This window comes from Dendrobates tinctorius, unplaced genomic scaffold (assembly GCF_039654945.1).
Source record: "Dendrobates tinctorius isolate UK_male_01 unplaced genomic scaffold, ASM3965494v1 ptg000257l, whole genome shotgun sequence".
NCBI classification, from domain to species: Eukaryota; Metazoa; Chordata; class Amphibia; order Anura; family Dendrobatidae; genus Dendrobates; species Dendrobates tinctorius.
Window position 1 is genome coordinate 857,437 of NW_027361924.1, and position 19,814 is coordinate 877,250.

Consider the following 19,814-nt stretch of genomic DNA (forward strand, 5'->3'; position numbering starts at 1 on the left):
CTAACTAAAAAGGACAGGATAGAAAAGCTGCTGTCTGCAATCTGTAAAAAACCCTACCAAAAAATGTCCCAACCGTCTGATAGGAAAAACAGGCCCTGAAGTCGCTAGGACTTCAAAAAGACTATATCAACACTCAGGTAAATTCTGAAGACAGAGCAAAGAGACAAACTGATCAGAGACAAAAATGGAACTCAGCACACCCCCGACCGGGGATGGCTGAACTCCAAAAAACAAGGTAAACAAAACAAAATTAATAAGTTCAATAGCAGAGCAAAAACTTATCTTTGGGAAGCAGGAATCAGACTGGTCTCCAAGAATCCAGCAGAGAAATCACCAGCGACTCAGAAGGGCGTCGGCTGCCTTATATCCAGTCAGAAGTTCCTGTTACCCAGTCATCATCTACCAGATCAGTTGTTTGGTAATCAGCCTCACTACCTTCCTTCACCAGAAGAGGGAGTTCATCAGACATCGACGGTGAAGGGGAAAATGAACTCACAACACATCCCACCAGCTCAAAGTAGGAACAGCTCCCTGAGGAATCGTATGCTTATTAGTCTATGGAGTGAGGAGCGTGATAGTACACAGAGAAGCAGGTTGTGGTGCAATTTTCTCAAGTGTTTCATCTCAGCATTTCCAGCTACTGTGCTCAGTACTGCTATATAATGACTTCCAAGCTGCTGCTTTCAAGTAAGGCTTTTATCTCATCCCTGAGTTTTATGGAGGGAAGAGTACAATGAGAAATGGCGTACTAGATTGTGCTGCAGCTTTCTAGTATATGTTTCATGTCACCTCCATTCTGGATTTGCAGCTACCTTGCTCAGTATTGCTGTATAATGTCTTCCAACCTGCTGCTTTCGAGTATTTTATTTCATCCCGGAGTTGGATTCTATGGAGGGAGGAGCACAATGAGACACAGAGTAACAGATTATGCTGCAGCTTTCTAGTAAGTGTTTTAGCTCACTTCAGCTCTGGATTCACAGCCACACTGCTGAGCACTGCTATATAATGCCCTCCCCATGATGCTGGTGCTACATAGAGACAAGAGAGCAGGAATTTCTTAGTGTCAGTGTGTGCTGTGTATAGGAGACATCACATCACACTAGCTCCATCTGCTAGCTCTGAGACTACTGAAAATTACAGAGAGAGATGGAAAAATGGTGAAAAAATGCAGAATAAAAGTGATGTAATAGTCGGATATAGTGTTATTCCTCATGTACACACAGGACAGATTATTTTGAAGAGTCGCCTGAAATGACAGGTACGTTTTAAGAGTACAGTCACCGGTAGGGGCCCCTGACCTGCATGCCGACATATACAATCAGTAGAAAACTGTGCAGTCCACAGGGGGCGCTGTGTGCTCCCACCCTAACACCTTACAGAGAGTAGGAGCCTAATTAAGGTGACCCACTGTAGCCATTAATGAGTCATTACCGCGGCACCTGCCAGCGAGGAATCACGCCACGTCTGGATGAAATTAAAGTCTCAATATCCGTCTTCATCCTTTGTGGAAAAACAATTTGTCTTAATTCCTTGATGGTTCCCTCCTGGGGGATCTGGGGGGTTAATGGCTTCAGACTCTGAAAAAATAATGATGTGCGTTGATGGCACATGTGTATAACATACCCGCTCTAGTAGTGGTAGCAGCGGACTGCACAGGTCTATAAGACCCACATAGGCCCAGATCTGTGCCGCTGTATGCTGCCACCTCTAAACCCTTCGAATTTGGAGGCGCAGGATGGGTCCGTAGCCATGTACACATCTGTGCACCCAAATGCCAATGTGATGGGGGGATGATGTGAGTGGTACTTTTAAGGAAAAATTGCTGGAGCATATAGGGCATAGTACTGTGTAATGCAGAGCTAGCTGCTGCAGAACTTCTTTTTTCAAAAGCTTTTTTTTTATGAATGAAGAGATATCTGGCTTTACAAAGAGGTTCTGCAGCAGCTACTTTGTGAATCATCCTTTAATTACACTATAAATGGAAACCAGGACTCTGTTCCAGATCTGTTGCACAGTGGACACCAGCGGTGACTTACAGGCCTCTTTGGCTTCTGTCAGGATCCATTATGCTTCATTATATACTGTGCTATTATTACCTGCAGTTCCAGCTCCCACCACTAGACGGCTCTGTGTGCTGCAGCCTATAGAAGTCCGATCACTTCTTGAACTTTTAACCGGCGACCTTTTACCTTATAGACCCAGACTGGATGTTACCGGGGCGAAACAAGCACAAATTAATGACAAATAAAAGAAAAATACAAGGTTCTTTGTTTGGAAGACATTTTTTGCCATTATTAGTTTAGAGGAACATGGGAAGAATTACCATCTTAATTCCATTACAAGAACTGGTTTGATGTTTCCGAAATTAAATTTCAGGGAAGGATTCATGATCCCAAAATGTACCCCATGGTGAGGATGAATAACACGGAAACCCAGAAGATCGGGAGTAGAGCGCTTCAAGGTCCGGCATGTGCCCGGATGCCAATCTATTATCTCACAGCTCTGACTTATTATCTCAGCACATCGCCACTTCTGAGATAACCATCGTCCTTTCTCACTAGCTGCACTTCATCTGGCCTTTAGAAAGCAAATATTCCAATGTAAGTTACAATATGGTTACACTGTAAGGGGAAATTATGTGCCCCCTCCACACTGCTCCTATAGGAGCTTCCATGGCCTCCCACCCTATATACATAGACATCAATATGGAGTCGGACCCGCTGCAGGATATAACGGCTCCCGCTCTTCTGGGAAGGATTTCTACAAGACTTTGGAGGAATCTGTGGGATATTTTTCCACTTTATCCCTAATAGCATTTGTGAGGTCAGACCCTGATGTAGGGGGAGACCGGTCTCACAATCTCCTTTATTGGTGTTGGATTGGGCTGAAGTCACGTTCCAAGCTCCCCCTCCATGTCTGTACGGAGCTTGTGCCCTGGGCACAGTCATGGGGGAACAGAAAAGAGTCTTCCCCAAACTGATCACACAAAGCTGAAGATACAAGTGTCCACAATGTCTGGTGCTGAAGAATTAAGATTTCCCGTCACTGGAACGAAGAGGCCGAGGTCACCACCTGATAACATCCCATAGTATTATCCTCCCCCACCAGCTGTACAGTGGACACAATGGTCATGCCGCTCTCACCATATTGTCATGCCGCTCTCACCACATTCCTCCGGAACTGGGGCTCAGCGCCCGATGTCATCACTTCCGGTATCGCGGCCGATCCGGGGGTCTCATCGAGCGCGCATGCGCACCTCCCACGCTTGACTCTGTGGCTGTTCACTCGTCTCCAGGTCCTTGTCTAGTGCGCATGCGCTTCCCCCATAGCCTGACTACAGCCGCGCCATCTCTGACGTCTCTATGGTCTTTGAGGACCTGACCCGGAAGTCCCAGCACTAATGTCCTATATCAGGCTGCCTCTTCCTGTAGGTGGGGCCTGATTATCGTTCTGGCTTCCTTGCTATACTAGACCTGCTTGGCTGCTCTCTGTACTCAGGTCTCTTGCTCTGTGCTCTGGCGTGCTTCCCTGCACGCTCTCTGCTATGCCTTTACCCAGGCGTACTTCCCTGCACACACTGTTTTGCCTCATACCCGGGCGTGCGGGTCAGTGCACTCTATACGCTCTCCTGTACCCAGCGTGCCCCCCCCGTGTATACGCTTAGCACTAACCTGTACCCTGCCTGCCCCCGTGTTCTCGCTTTGCACACTCCTGTATCCTGCGTGTGTCCCCACCTGCACCTTACTAGACACGCTCTCTCGCATCTTCTGTGAGCCGGCCACCTGGTTCCAGCAGTCGTGGTACTTTACCCCCTGGGTCTGCCCCTGATGCTCTCTTTATAGGGGGTGGTCCTCACTAGGCCATCTCGCACTGGGTGGGTTGGTATCACGACCTGGAGGGTCTATTCCAGGAGTCGTCACAATGCAGTCGGGGGGGTTACGTCCTCCCGGAATCACCAAACCCAGACTCCTCCATCAGATGCAGGTAGAGAAGTGTGATCCGTCACTGCACAGAACACGTCTCCTCCAGAGTCCATTGATGGCGGCTTTACACCACTCCATCCGACGCTTGGCTTTCTGCTTGGTGATGTACGGCTGCATGCGGCTGCTCAGCCATGAAGCTCCCGGTGAGGGCGCAGTGTTTGTGCTCATGTTATACCAGAGGAGGTCTGGACTCTGCAGTTATGGGGTCAGCAGAGCGGTGGTGAATTTTATGCCCTCTGCTCCTCAGCACTTGCCCCCCACCCCTTTAATGTTACGGGTTCTCCACTTTGGGGCTGTGGTGCTGCGGTTCCTTCCACTTCTCAATAATATCACTCACAGGTGATGGGGAAGATTTAGGATGAAGGAATGTCATGATCAGACTTGTTACCCCGGTGCCTCCGATTACAGGGCCGTGCTGGTATCAATGAGCTCCGCACCACCGGCCGATCTGTCACATGGTAGTAACGGCAGACGACATGGTGGGGGTCGGATGCTGTATACTGGGGGGGGCGAGGTACTGGAGGTTTTACAACAGGGAGCCATGAAGCTGAATAAAAAACTTGAATTCAATGAATAAGACGCGCAGCCCAATACTTTTCTTTATATAGTGGATCTGAAAAGCATTCATCATAATCAGTCTTGTCCTCCATATGAGCAGAATGTAAGATTCTAAGGTGATTACCCTCCCTTGAAAATATGCTAAAAATTCTCCTGCCTTAAAAGTTTTATCCGGGACTTTTATTTTTGTGTATTTGGCTAATAACTAACAAACAGTTGCTAACTACCTGTCTTTCCTACATGTGGATGGCTTCTGCTGGTAATTCCCCTGCTTCACTTCACCTCTTGTTGAGAGCAGCTCTTCCTCTTCCGGTCTGCTGTGTCCTGGATAACCCCTTTAAATCACCAGTAGGCGGAGCTTGCAGCATACCCATGAGGCCCAAATATGAAACAGTACGCAGGAATCTCCAAAGCTCCCCCTAGTGGTGACTGGATGCAGTCAGATCCCATGCACTCATTATCCAATGATAAGTTGTAAATCCCAATTGAGACAAAGTGTTTATTAAAAACGTTGCTGAAGTCTTCATTAAGATGTTTAGGTTTCTTTACTATTTAGGTATGATCTCTTAAAGGGACAGATCCCTCATTTTGATAACTTGTGGTCGACAGTGCTATGTAATTTTATCAGCGGTTAAATCTGCAGCCATTGTTAAGTCAGTCATACTCATTATCTATAATGACTTGTCACATTTCCTTCCATTATACTAGTAAAAGAGTCATAAGAAAAAGGTCAGAATATGTGATGGACATGGCACTTCTTCCTCTATGAGTGAAAGGTGGCTTTGGTGTTTTTAGGACAGGATATGTCACATTGCCATAGTTCTGTGTGTCACTCTCTTATTGTGGTCGTTTCTTTAGGTTTCCCTAGAATTAAAGACAATTTCTGGGTTAATGAGAAAAAAGTATTCAGGGTGTAATAGCATCCATACAGCACCCATACAGTACCCCACAGCACCGTTACTGCAAAAATCCCCTAACTATAAATTACAGTCACAGCACCCATATAATACCCTATAGCGTGTGTGTGTGTGTGTGTGTGTATATATATATATATATATATAGTAGTCTTACTGCGAAAATCCCCTAACTATAAATTACAGACACAGCACCCATATAATACCCTATAGCGTGTCTGTGTGTGTGTGTGTGTATATATATATATATATATATATATATATAGTAGTCTTACTGCAAAAATACCCTAACTATAAATTACAGACACCGCACCCATACAGTACCCCATAGTGTATATATAGAGAGAGTAGTCTTACTACAAAAATACCTTACCTATAAATTACAGACACCGCACCCATATAGTACCCATCAGCAGGGGTTGCAGCTACCCTGAAATTTAGGAGGACCCAAAAAGTCCTTTTTGGCCAATATAAGAAGACCAAATTTGCATCATCTATATAGTACAAACACATTAAATATCGTAGAACTTGTACAGAAAAGATACACTACCTATAAAGTAGACATTACTCATATAGTACTCTCCCAATTAAAAAATAGTACCCTTACAGCCAGGTTCGGACTGGCCCACTGGAGAACAGGTGAATCCTCTGGTAGGCCTAACCATTCCACTGTATGAGCAGGAGTTGGAACAATACACTTTATTCACTATGTACAAATATAACATCTTATTTATTTACCAACTACTCTGTTTATTATTAATAATTATTATTATATAGAAGCATTGGTACATTTGGGAATGAGGGCAATGTGATACCCTGCATTTACCTGAACAGTGGGTCCCAGAGTCAATGTTAGGCCGGGATCACACATGGATATGTCAAAAGTAAAAGAAAAGTCAAAGATGCTATAGGATTTTTACAGGATAAAAATGATGAAATGGTAAGACAGGATGTTGAGAAGGCTGAACTTTTAAATTCCTATTTTGCATCTGTTTTCTCTCAGAAGGGAAATGTAACATCAACTGTTCTTCACTGTCCTATTAAGGGAATAGAAGAATCCAGGATATCTATAACCGGAAAGATAGTGAGGAAACACTTAGCTAACCTAAATGAATTCAAGTCTCCAGGTCAAGATGAATTTCACCCCAGAGTACTGAAGGAGATAGCAGAAGAAATTTTTGAACCCCTCTCCATAATCTTTGAAAATTCTTGGAGAACAGGAGAAGTGCCAGAAGACTGGAGAAGAGCAAATTGTTGTTCCTATCTTCAAAAAGGGGAAGAAGGTGGACCCAGGCAACTATAGGCCGGTGAGTCTGACTTCTATACCAGGAAAGATCTTTGAACAAATTATTAAACAACATGTATGTCAGTACCTGGATAAGAATGAAGTGATTAAACAGAGTCAGGATGGGTTTGTAACTAATAAGTCATGTCAGACTAACTTAATTTCCTTCTATGACGGAATCACTGATTGGGTGGATCAAGGAAATGCTGTAGATATAGTATATCTTGACTTCAGCAAAGCATTTGACAAAGTCTCTCATACAATCCTTATTGAAAAAATGACTAAGTATGGAATGGACAAGGCAACTGTTAGGTGGATTCATAACTGGCTTAGTGATCGGACCCAAAGAGTGGTCGTAAATGGCTGCACATCCAGTTGGAAGAATGTCTCAAGTGGGGTACCACAGGGCTCTGTCCTGGGCCCTGAATTGTTCAACATCTTTATCAACGATTTAGATGAAGGAATTGAGGGTAAACTGATTAAAGTTGCTGATGACACAAAGCTAGGAGTGATAGCTAATACTAGAGAAGAGAGAGAGAGGATTCAAAAAGATATAAATAAACTGGAGAAGTGGGCAGCAACTAACAGAATGGTTTTTAACAGGGAAAAATGCAAAGTACTACATCTGGGCAATAAAAATGAAAAAGCATACAGTGGGGAAAAAAAGTATTTAGTCAGTCAGCAATAGTGCAAGTTCCACCACTTAAAAAGATGAGAGGCGTCTGTAATTTACATCATAGGTAGACCTCAACTATGGGAGACAAACTGAGAAAAAAAAATCCAGAAAATCACATTGTCTGTTTTTTTTTCATTTTATTTGCATATTATGGTGGAAAATAAGTATTTGGTCAGAAACAAGCAATCAAGATTTCTGGCTCTCACAGACCTGTAACTTCTTCTTTAAGAGTCTCCTCTTTCCTCCACTCATTACCTGTAGTAATGGCACCTGTTTAAACTTGTTATCAGTATAAAAAGACACCTGTGCACACCCTCAAACAGTCTGACTCCAAACTCCACTATGGTGAAGACCAAAGAGCTGTCAAAGGACACCAGAAACAAAATTGTAGCCCTGCACCAGGCTGGGAAGACTGAATCTGCAATAGCCAACCAGCTTGGAGTGAAGAAATCAACTGTGGGAGCAATAATTAGAAAATGGAAGACATACAAGACCACTGATAATCTCCCTCGATCTGGTGCTCCACGCAAAATCCCACCCCGTGGGGTCAGAATGATCACAAGAACGGTGAGCAAAAATCCCTGAACCACGCGGGGGGACCTAGTGAATGAACTGCAGAGAGCTGGGACCAATGTAACAAGGCCTACCATAAGTAACACACTACGCCACCATGGACTCAGATCCTGCAGTGCCAGACGTGTCCCACTGCTTAAGCCGGTACATGTCCGGGCCCGTCTGAAGCTTGCTAGAGAGCATTTGGATGATCCAGAGGAGTTTTGGGAGAATGTCCTATGGTCTGATGAAACCAAACTGGAACTGTTTGGTAGAAACACAACTTGTCCTGTTTGGAGGAAAAAGAATACTGAGTTGCATCCATCAAACACAATACCTACTGTAAAGCATGGTGGTGGAAGCATGGTGGTGTTTCTCTGCAAAGGGGCCAGGACGACTGATCCGGGTACATGAAAGAATGAATGGGGCCATGTATCGTGAGATTTTGAGTGCAAACCTCCTTCCATCAGCAAGGGCATTGAAGATGAAACGTAGCTGGGTCTTTCAACATGACAATGATCCAAAGCACACCGCCAGGGCAACGAAGGAGTGGCTTCGTAAGAAGCATTTCAAGGTCCTGGAGTGGCCTAGCCAGTCTCCAGATCTCAACCCTATAGAAAACCTTTGGAGGGAGTTGAAAGTCCGTGTTGCCAAGCGAAAAGCCAAAAACATCACTGCTCTAGAGGAGATCTGCATGGAGGAATGGGCCAACATACCAACAACAGTGTGTGGCAACCTTGTGAAGACTTACAGAAAACGTTTGACCTCTGTCATTGCCAACAAAGGATATATCACAAAGTATTGAGATGAAATTTTGTTTCTGACCAAATACTTATTTTCCACCATAATATGCAAATAAAATGAAAAAAAAAACAGACAATGTGATTTTCTGGATTTTTTTTTCTCAGTTTGTCTCCCATAGTTGAGGTCTACCTATGATGTAAATTACAGACGCCTCTCATCTTTTTAAGTGGTGGAACTTGCACTATTGCTGACTGACTAAATACTTTTTTTCCCCACTGTATACAGAATGGGAGGAATAGGGCTAAGTGACAGCACATGTGAAAAAGACTTGGGTATACTAATAGATCACAGACTGAATATGAGTCAACAGTGTGATGCAGCAGCAAAAAAGGCAAATGCAATTCTAGGATGAATTAACAGAAGCATACAGTCTAGATCAATTGAAGTCATTATTTCCCTCTACTCTTTGGTCAGACCTCATCTGGAATATTGTGTCCAGTTTTGGGCACCACATTTTAAAAAAGACATCAACAAACTGGAGCAAGTTCAGAAAAGAGCGACCAGAATGGTGACCGGTCTGCAAACCCTGTCTTATGAGGAAAGGTTGCAGGATTTGGGATTGTTTAGTTTGCAAAAGAGAAGACTGAGAGGAGACTTAATAGCTGTCTACAAATATCTAAAGGGCTGTCACATTGTAGAAGGATCAACTTTATTCTCATTTGCACAAGGAAAGACAAGAAGCAATGGGATGAAACTGAATGGGAGGAGACACAGATTAGATATTAGAAAATTTTTTTTGACAGTTAGAGTGATCAATGAGTGGAACAGGCTGCCACGAGAAGTGGTGAGTTCTCCTTCAATGGAAGCGCTGGAGTCCTGGGTTTGAATCCCACCAAGGACAACATCTGCAAGGAGTTTGTATGTTCTCCCCGTGCTTGCGTGGGTTTCCTCCGGGTACTCCGGTTTCCTCCCACATTCCAAAGACATACTGCTAGGGAATTTAGATTGTGAGCCCCATCGGGGACAGTGATGATAATGTGTGCAAACTGTAAAGCGCTGCGGAATATGTTAGCGCTATATAAAAATAAAGATTATTATTATTATTATTATTAATGGAAGTCTTCAAACAGAGGCTGGACAGACATCTGACTGGGATGATTTAGTGAATCTTGCTTTGAGCAGGGGGTTGGACCAGATGGCCCAGGAGGTCCCTTCCAACTCTACGATTCTATGATTCTATGCGAGGAATACGTCCGAGTCTCGCATGTTAATACCCGCCTCTGCCGAAGCGTTCGGCCACACAGCAATACATGGATCCGCACGCTCCACTCCTGAGTGCCGGCGGCAGTGCTGGGAGACTCGGTCGTATTACTCGCATGTGTGATCCCGGCCTTACTGACGGGCCCAGTCCAACACTGTAGCCAAAACACCCCCCCCACACATAGTAACCACAGTGCGCCTGCAGCTGTCTCACACTATACATATAGTGCCCTCCCAGCAAAATACAACTATGTATCGCCTACACATTACAATTTCAAAGCTCTCACTTTTATTTGGTCGTGTGCTGGGCTAAACTGGGACTGTGCCCATTCACTGACAGAAAGCAGTGATTACGAAAAAAAACAAGGCAAATTTAAAAATAAAATATATTTCATTAAAAATTAAATTATTATAAGAGTTACAAATTGCTGTCCCTTTAAGAACTCTACTACACAGCGACTATAATATACTGCTGCATTCTCAGGAGGAGGTGATTTAATGGGAAAAGGTCAGGAAATAAGATGCTTTCTCTAATCTTCTGGAAGCATTCTGTGCGTAAGTTACATACGGCTCTATAGGGAATGGAGCGTGGGGAAATATATGGCATTCATATCCAGATAATCTGCCCTCTGTGGGCCCGGCACAGACATAATCTGGGGTTCTGGAAGGCGCCTGGTACAGCGCTCACAGCTGCAATATGCTGCAGACGATCAGCGGAGGCGTAAGTCAGGTCATGTGACCTTGTAACGTATATATCCTGATAAAAAGCGCGGCCGGTCCGTATATACTACATATCGTGATAGACTGTACCTTCAGCTTTCTGACTGTTTCTTTAAATCAGGATACTCTTTCTGTGAAAAGAATTTTAACTCGGAAATTGTCAACAAGCTGCTGATGGGCGGTTCTTAGGGTACGTGCACACGCTGGGGAATGGGGTGCGGATTTGGCCGCGCGGATTTTGTAAAATCCGCAGGTAAATCTGCAGGTCAAAAGACCTGCGGTTTTACCTGCGGATTGCTCTGCGGTTTTACCTGCGGATTGCTCTGCGGTTTTGCTCTGCGGTTTTGCCCTGCAGTTTTACCTGCGGATTGCTCTGCGGTTTTACCTGCGGATTGCTCTGTGGTTTTGCTCTGCGGTTTTGCCCTGCGGTTTTACCTGCGGATTGCTCTGCGGTTTTGACCTGCGGTTTTACCTGCGGATTGCTCTGTGGTTTTGCCCTGCGGTTTTTCATCTCCACAATGGAGGAGATGGCAAACCGCAGCGGAATCCGCAGAAAGAATTGACATGTTTCAAATTGACAGGTTCAGAATTGACAGGTTTCAAAACCGTGCGGAAAAATCTGCAGCGTCTGCACTGCGTTTTTTTATTCCCATAGGGAATAATGGTACTGTACACCGCAGCAAAAACTGCTGCAGACCCGCAGCGGCCAAATCCACTGCGGAACCGCAGCAGAATCCGCAGCGTGTGCACACACCCTTAGTCTTTTGCCATCGTTTTTGGGGTTTTGTTTTTTTGACATTAATTGTAGGCACAAAATGACCTGGTACCATGATTCTCTGGGTCGGTACAATTACAGCAAAACCAAACGTGAATAGTTTTTATTTTATTTAAGTGGTGAAAAAAATAGCAGAAATTTGAAAGAATTAAAAAAAAAGGTTTTATTTTTTTGTTTTACATTTTCTGAGACCCATTATTTTTATTTATTTTTCCTTTGATGGAACCCTGTGGCTTTGCTGGTTAGTTGACATTTTGATCAGTACCATTTTGAGTCACTGCACTGCCGAAAAAATAGTCATTCTGGCATTTTGATTTTTCATTTTCTTTAAGATGTTTAGTATCCAGGTTAATTTATATTTTATAGTTTGATAGAATAGCTTTGTTTTTTTTTATATTTGTTTAATGTCTTTATTTTTAAAAGGGTGATTTGAATTTTTTATGTTTCTTTATCTTTTTTTATTTGCTTAATGTCTTTATTTTTAAAGGGGAGATTAGAATTTTAATTTTTTTTATCTGTTTTGTTTAATGTCTGTTTTTAAAGGGTGATTCAAATTTTTATGCTTTTTTTAAAAACTTTTTTTTTGCATTTTTAACCTGTGATTTTTTTTCAACCTCCTTTTCTATATAGCTTTTCAGCCTGTTCCATACGAATGGAATAAAGTCAAATAGCATAGTAAGATTCATCTTCAGCCGAGAACCTACTTGGTGATGGTTTCCATTTAGCTATCTATCTATTTATCTATCTATCTATCTATCTATCTATCTATCTATCTATCTATCTATCTATCTATCTATCTATATACACACATTTTATTTATTTATTTTTTGAATTTTATGACTTGATATTCATGGACAGTATGTAAGGATTTTCCCCTCTCCCTCCCCAAATGGAAAATTACAGCATTCAGCCACTGGACTTTCCATAGATCCTGAATGCCACATCCTATTGGCAGGTTTATGTACCTTTCTCGAGTTTTGGAAAGCTGAGTGATGATCACTTTTTCCGTTTTATAACCTTTTAATTGATTGAAAACGCATCAGTAAATCGGCACAAGGAGGACGGGAGTATTTATATTCTAATGATATCTCACCCTAGATGAAATGTGCCGGTGACGATCCTGGATGAAGGGTTGTGGTGTAATTTGGGTCCCTACTATGAGATATAGCGGGATGTCACCGGGTCATCGACTCCGTGGTGTCTCCCATGCAGCAGACGCAGGCCGCCATCATAAAACACGGCTGGATTATTGTGCAGTAATTTCTCCGCACAAACACTGGGGATTCATTGCCTTTTTTATTTTTTAATGAAATCTGTATATCAGAGGGTGAAGCATTCCCGGACTAGCGATATTATATCGAGCCCGACCGGACAGGGAGCCGATACTACATCTTCTATCTGTAATACATAATGCTCTGTCACCCGGGTGCACTATATTACATGGGGCTGCCGGGATTCACGGACCATGCTAGACACTAAATACTTGCTTCCATTTTCTATACTCAGTTTGTTAACAATGCAGCTTTTTTTGGTTGCACCTGTTTCTTAGGTGATGACTAATGGGGAGTAATGAGGTAGACTTCGCACCTAGGCCCAAGTCTGAGGAAGATCACATAACAAAATACTGTTCAGACAATGACTCTGAATGCCATTATAGCCCCTACTTGGCTGTCACCCAGCTTTCCTAAAATCCTGAATGGTAACTATATCTGGTTGTGCTGCAAGGCTTAGCTAGGTTTACTGCTACCAGGGTGGCTGGATGGTATTCTCCAGGCATGAGCAGATATAATATTGGTGCAACCTGTGCTGCCACAATGGGGTCCAAGAGTTCATGGGGCCACTACTATCTCCAAAGGGGATGAAATTGTGCATAATGATGAGCTATTGGACAACAAAGGGCCCATATACTGTTCCTACACAGGCCCTCTCCTGTCTCCTGGTACAATGGGCACACACCCCAAAAGCCTTCTCCTCAGCTGCATCATTTTACGGGTGTGTGTGGCGTCCCTGAGGCTCAGTCGCCACAGAGGTACTGCACCTTCTCCTAAGGTGTAGTGCCCCACCACCATCCAGGTAAGGTGGGAACTCCTTTCCACGCTCCAACACTCGCACCCCACACAACAGGGTAGTTCTGAACAACCACATTGCGGCTCAGTGCTTAGAGAGTAGCAGAGCACCTCTGGTGGTTCCCTGCATGGAACACTGGATGTGTTGGGAGGTGGGTGGAGTTTAGAGACATAAAAGAGTGGGAAAATGTAGGATTAAAGGTTCAGTCTGACAGAAGGTCAGTGAGGAAGGAAGCCACTCGGGAGGAGTGGGGATCCCTGGAAGAAGGGATGGAGGAAGGAGTGCTGCAGCTGCCTCAGTGATCTGAGCCAGCTGGCACGGGAAAGGAACAGAAGGAGAAAGACGTAGAACTGCAACCTAAGCTTTCATAAGAGAGAGAAGGATCAGTACGGAACGAAGGAGTAGGAGAACAGAGAGGAGATGTGGGATGGAAGAGGAACCCTGCCTATAGGTTCTCAGTGCAAGGCCGGGGCCCGGTCCCCAAGGTTGTATGGACACTTATGGTTCTGCAGCAGACACCAGTGGAGTAGTTGGCTGTAAATGCATTACTCCCATCCAAGACTTGGGGCACAACAGCAACTGAATAGAGTGCAAGGACCCCGGAGTAAGGGGTCCCCGAGAGAGGCTACAGCTGTCTGCCATACGAGTAGAGTTGTTAGGAACATCTGACAGGAGGAATTCCAGAGTACCACGGTACAGGAGATCTTCACACTTTAAGGCGCAATATAGGAGTCGTTCAGGAAAGGTACATGTTGGCGGAATGTTGGAGAGGAGCTTTCCATTTGGCCTGGAGGTTGGCTGAGTCTCTGACCCGGAGGACACGGCCAGGAGGCAGGCACCCTTGTGTACCGCAGACTGTGAGTAAAGCTTTGGAACTGCAAGCCTCGGTGTCCTCCATTCATTCCTGCGCCAACCTGCTCAGCACCGCTACATCTGGGTACCATTCTTTACACTGCCTGTGCCTTTCCACAACCATTACAACTACACTGCCCTGGGACATCAGCCCTGCCTGTGGAGAGCTATACCACCACTGCTGCATCCTACCATCTGTCCCAGAGGATCTGTCTGCAGCGTCGGCTTAACACCTCCCTTGCCGAGCACCACAGGTGGCGTCACAAACTATTCCATTCCATTAACTACATATACATTTCCCCATTACTTGGGCGCCAAGGGCCACGGACCGGGTCACCGCTGCTGTGACACATTCCCCTGACACCGGCCCGGTACCGAGTACCCCACAGCCCTGGGAGGGCGACCCATGTGCACGCGTTGCGGATTCTGCGGTGGAATTTTACGCGCGGATTTGTCTAAATCCGCAGGTCAAAAGACCTGCGGTTTATCTCCGGATTTTCTGCGAATTTGCCTACGGTTTTCCCCTGCGGTTTGACACCTGTCATGGAGCAGGTGCCAAACCGCTGCGGAATCCGCACAAAGAAGTGACATGCTGTGGATTTAAATCCGCAGCAAATCCGCGTGGAAAATTCTGCACCGTGTGCACTGCGGTTTTCAATTTCCATTGCTTTAAATGGTACTGTACACCGCAGCAGAAACTGCTGTGGATCCGCAGGACCAAATCCGCTGTGGATCCGCAGCAGACGCGTGCACACACCCTACAACCTCCCAACCGTTCCGAATTTGGGGAGCTGTCCTTCAGTCCCGGGAAGTCGGGGTTCTTCCAGACTTCAGCTGTGTACTGTATGTGTCCTAAGTCCACAGATGCAGCTGAAAATAACAGTAGAGGGAGCTGACAGCTCCACCGTTCAGTCTTGCGTGTGTGTGTGTGTGTTAGCAGAGCTGCGTGTATGAGTGTTGATGTAGCTGAGCTGTGTGTATATTTGTGTATATTGATGTAGCAGAGCTGTATGTGTATTTGTGTATATTGATGTAGCAGAGCTGTATGTGTATTTGTGTATATTGATGTAGCAGGGCTGTGGTGTGTATTTCTCTGGGCTCATACTCACATGCGAGAAACTCGGCCGAGTCTCGCTCGTCAATACCCGGCACTGCCGCAGGCACTTGGATCGGAGCGCTTAGCTTCATGTATTTCTATGCAGCTGAGCGCTCCGATCAGGGTATTGACGAGCGAGACTCAGCCGAGTTTCTCGCATGTGAGTATGAACCCTCTGTATGGATGTAGCAGAGCTGTGTGTGCATATGTTTTTTCATATAGGTGTGTGTATTTGTGTATTGATGTAGCAGAGCTGTATGTGGGTGTGTATGTAGGGTTATCATACTATGTGTGTAGGAATGTACTGTGGGGGCATGTAACAATTACTGCAGAGCGTACGCGCATCACTATATGTGACCCTTTTTCTTACTATCCACAGTTTGATTTACCTCTGTCGCCTTTACCTTTTGAGGGCATGATGGAATTGAATGACACCAATCATTTTACCACATAATGTAGTGAAAAACTTTATTAAAAAGTGAAGTGATGCAAAACTGTAAAAAAAACCTCTCTGCATTTCTGTCATTGTTATTTTTAAATACAGTTTTTGATGTTTTATTCACTTTTTATTGCATCTTTTCGGATTAATTAATCCTATATTTTCATAGTGTGGAGTTTTACATACATGGCAAAACCAAAAATATTTTTTTTTCATTTTTCAGTTAGGGAAAAAAAAAAGTGGTGCACAGAGGTGCAGCACAATCAAAGGGGTGCATGCATGTACCAACAATTTCAGTGCTGCGGTAAGTGATTGACAGCAGCATCTAAATGGTTAAGCAGCTACAGCTGTATAACACAGGCTCAGAGCGCCTCCATATGTGCGCATTACGTTATGGTGGTTAAGGGGAACAGTTGGGCCTAAGTTATCAAACAGTCTTTGTTGAGACAATAGCAACCAATCATAGTCCAGCTTTCATTTCTCCAGAGCAGTTTACAAAATGAAAGCAGAGCTGTGATTGGTTGCTATGTTGCTATGGAGAACAAAGGTAGTCTTACTACTAGGCAGGATGATAAATGAGGCCTATATATATTACTTCAGAATGTAGTAGAAGAGCCCCATTCACACCGAATGGTCCCGTGTACAGGCCCTGTAGGGTGCAGTAATGGCTGCCATTCTCTATATGTGACTCCCATTCTTTTCATATATGGGTGAAGGGCCGGCGCTGGACAAAAACCTGTTCACTGCAGCTCTGAATCAGAATTTAGTGTTGAGCCGGATCACACAGGTGACAGGTGTCCGGCACACAGGATTAATCACGGTGCTAGGAGAGAGGAGCAGAAGGTCAGAGTAAGGCGGACAGCTGCCAGGTCACCCATGAGACTGCATTATCTGGGTGTCAAAGGAAACAAGAGCTTAGACCTGCTCATCCTAAAAATCGCCACTGCCCCCTATTATTATCCATGTAAGCCCTCCTGCCACCAAAAAATGGTCTGGACATAAACCAGGTTAGGGGTTCAAGATCTCCGCTTACTGTCAGTGAATAGGACATTGCAGCAGGTACAGCGATGTGAGCGGGACAAAGGGCCGCATACACTGAAGGGTATGTGCCCACGCTGCGGATCCGCAGCAGTTCCGCAGACAGTGTACAGTACCATGTAAGTCTATGGGATGTCAATTCTTTCTGCGGATTCCACTGCGGTTTGACACCTATTCCATTGTCCAGGTGTTAAACCGCAGGGGAAAACCGCAGGCCAATCTGCAGGAAAACCGCAGGTCACTTTACCTGCGGATCTGCACAGAAAAATCCGCTGGTGAATCCGCAGTGTGTGTACATAGCCTTATTGTTTTTGCTGCCTGACCACAGATCAACAAAAGGATCCTTCATTGAAAATGTTTTCACCTTTGAAGACATTTTTTTTCTTTTAATTAAATGCATGTATTTTGGCCTAAAAAAATAAACATTTTTGTACTCTGGCTTCATTAAAAATCTTGCAACATTTGGCTTTTACAGGCTCTTTATTTCCCTGTACATTGCAGGCTGTAGAATGAGTTAACTGAGAATCCCTCAGTGAGCTCCCACTTACAGGAAAGTTTTTTTTCTCTTTTCCTGAACTTCTCTCAGTGGATGTAGGACCACATCAAAGTCCAGGTAATGTTTGACGTGGTCTGAGGTCATACATCCGCACAGAGGAGCTCACAAAAAGACTAGAAAAAAAAGAGTTATTAATTTGTGTCAGAACGAGCTCACTGATGGATTGATCACTCAATCTGCAGCCAGCTGAAAAACAGTGTAGCACAGAAGCTATAAAAGGAAAACAATGAAAATGGCTTTTTTTTTTTGCAGATTATTAGCCAAAAATACATCCCATAAACCTAGAAAAAGCAAAAAAATTGAGCTTGGTTTGAGTTGGTACACATGCAGCATATAAATGCATGTTCACATGGCCAAAAAGCATACAAAAACTACAAAAGTCCAGTGCATTCTGTGCAAGCTGGGGTGTGGCCTCCCTCTCCTGAGCTGGGAATTGTATTTAAAGGCTTCCCCTGACTGGTGTCCAGTGGTTGGGACCCGGTCCTTGTCTGCCCTTATTCACACAGACGTCAACTTTGACACATGATAAGGTTTTTAATACTAGACAGTGTAGGACCGCCCTGACCACAGAGTCACCTTGTCGATGGTGGGACGGCTTTTATGCTATGTTTGATCAAATACAGTATTACTAAGAACTCTGTATGATTTAAATGCACTTTTGCTTTTTACTTACAGCAGGGTTTTTTCATTTTGTCTTTTGTAGGTTTTATATCCCATAAACCTGTCATGTTTTTCTTAAACTGGTGTAAATGCTGATATTCCCCTGAATCTAGAGTTATTTTTCTTTTCCTGCGCCTCTCTGTTTCTGAAATATGACTCCTTCTTCCATATAAATAAATCTAATGTTTTAGCCAAATGGGCGTGCTCATCTCCTCTTCTTTGTGGGTGTTTTGAACACCACGCCCAGTTGGATAACAAGACTAGACTTATATCCAAGGAAGAAGGGGGCATATCTCAGGAATGGAGAGGAACAAGGATAAAATAAAAACATCGCCGGATTCAGGGGAACAGCGCCATTTACACCGGTTAACAAAATTACATATTTATGGGAAGTGACAGGTCGCCTCTAAGAGCAGATTTTCACCCAATGGGATAATTCTACAGAGCAATGAGGGTCTCCATTAACATCAGAGTGACAGTCCTAACCCATTTGTATCTGGTCACTGTGCCCTGATGCGCAGAACGCAGCTGCCCCAGTGTCGCCCTTGGCGGGTATGATACATGGGGGTCATATAAAGTTTATTCATATTGGGGGGGTCTACAGAGGTAAACGCTGCACTGCCAACAGCAAATCACATTCTGCAGGGAGCAGAGGCAACAGGCGATGAGTGCGCGGCGTCCGCTCCTAATGAGGCACCCTCATTATATCCAGGGAGGCAGATGAGTCCGGCCGGCCCGGGACAATGGAAACTTATATGACCAATTATATGACATGGAGGGATGACCAAGAAGACCCTCAGACCGCTCTTCTACTGAGGATGGTAATGCTAGTTTCATCAGTGATGGAAGGAAGCTACAAAATGGAATATTAGAGGAGGAGACCCCAGGAATGAACATGATGTGGGGTCTCTTCCCCCAGAGCTACCATCTTCCCCCGAACACGTGAGTTTTCACATCTGAGGAGATCAGAGCTGTGATCCAATCACTATGTCGGTCGCAACTCATACTTCAGGATCCAGTGACCGCGTCTGTCACACCTTGTACTGAGAATCCAGTGACCGCACCGCGTCTGTCACACCTTGTACTGAGAATCCAGTGACCGTGTCTGTCACACCTTGTACTGAGGATCCAGTGACCGCGTCTGTCACACCTTGTACTGAGGATCCAGTGACCGCGTCTGTCACACCTTGTACTGAGGATCCAGTGACCGCGTCTGTCACACCTTGTACTGAGGATCCAGTGACCGCATCTGTCACACCTTGTACTAAGGATCCAGTGACCGCGTCTGTCACACCTTGTACTGAGGATCCAGTGACCGCGTCTGTCACACCTTGTACTGAGGATCCAGTGACCGCGTCTGTCACACCTTGTACTGAGGATCCAGTGACCGCGTCTGTCACACCTTGTACTGAGGATGCAGTGACCGCGTCTGTCACACCTTGTACTGAGGATGCAGTGACCGCGTCTGTCACACCTTGTACTGAGGATGCAGTGACCGCGTCTGTCACACCTTGTACTGAGGATGCAGTGACCGCGTCTGTCGCACCTTGTACTGAGGATCCAGTGACCGCGTCTGTCGCACCTTGTACTGAGGATGCAGTGACCGCTTCTGTCACACCTTGTACTGAGGATGTAGTGA

The 19,814-nt window shown here is 44.8% G+C and overlaps 1 long non-coding RNA gene across 1 annotated transcript in view; it reads right to left on the minus strand.

Annotated features, from left to right (window-relative positions):
• Nucleotides 1-2,408: 2,408 nt before the first annotated feature.
• Nucleotides 2,409-19,814, minus strand: part of LOC141069107 (uncharacterized) — a 28,711-nt gene continuing 11,305 nt past the window's right edge. The window contains exon 4 of the long non-coding RNA XR_012226516.1: nucleotides 2,409-5,405. This is a non-coding gene — a long non-coding RNA (uncharacterized lncRNA). The remainder of the gene's footprint in view (nucleotides 5,406-19,814) is intronic.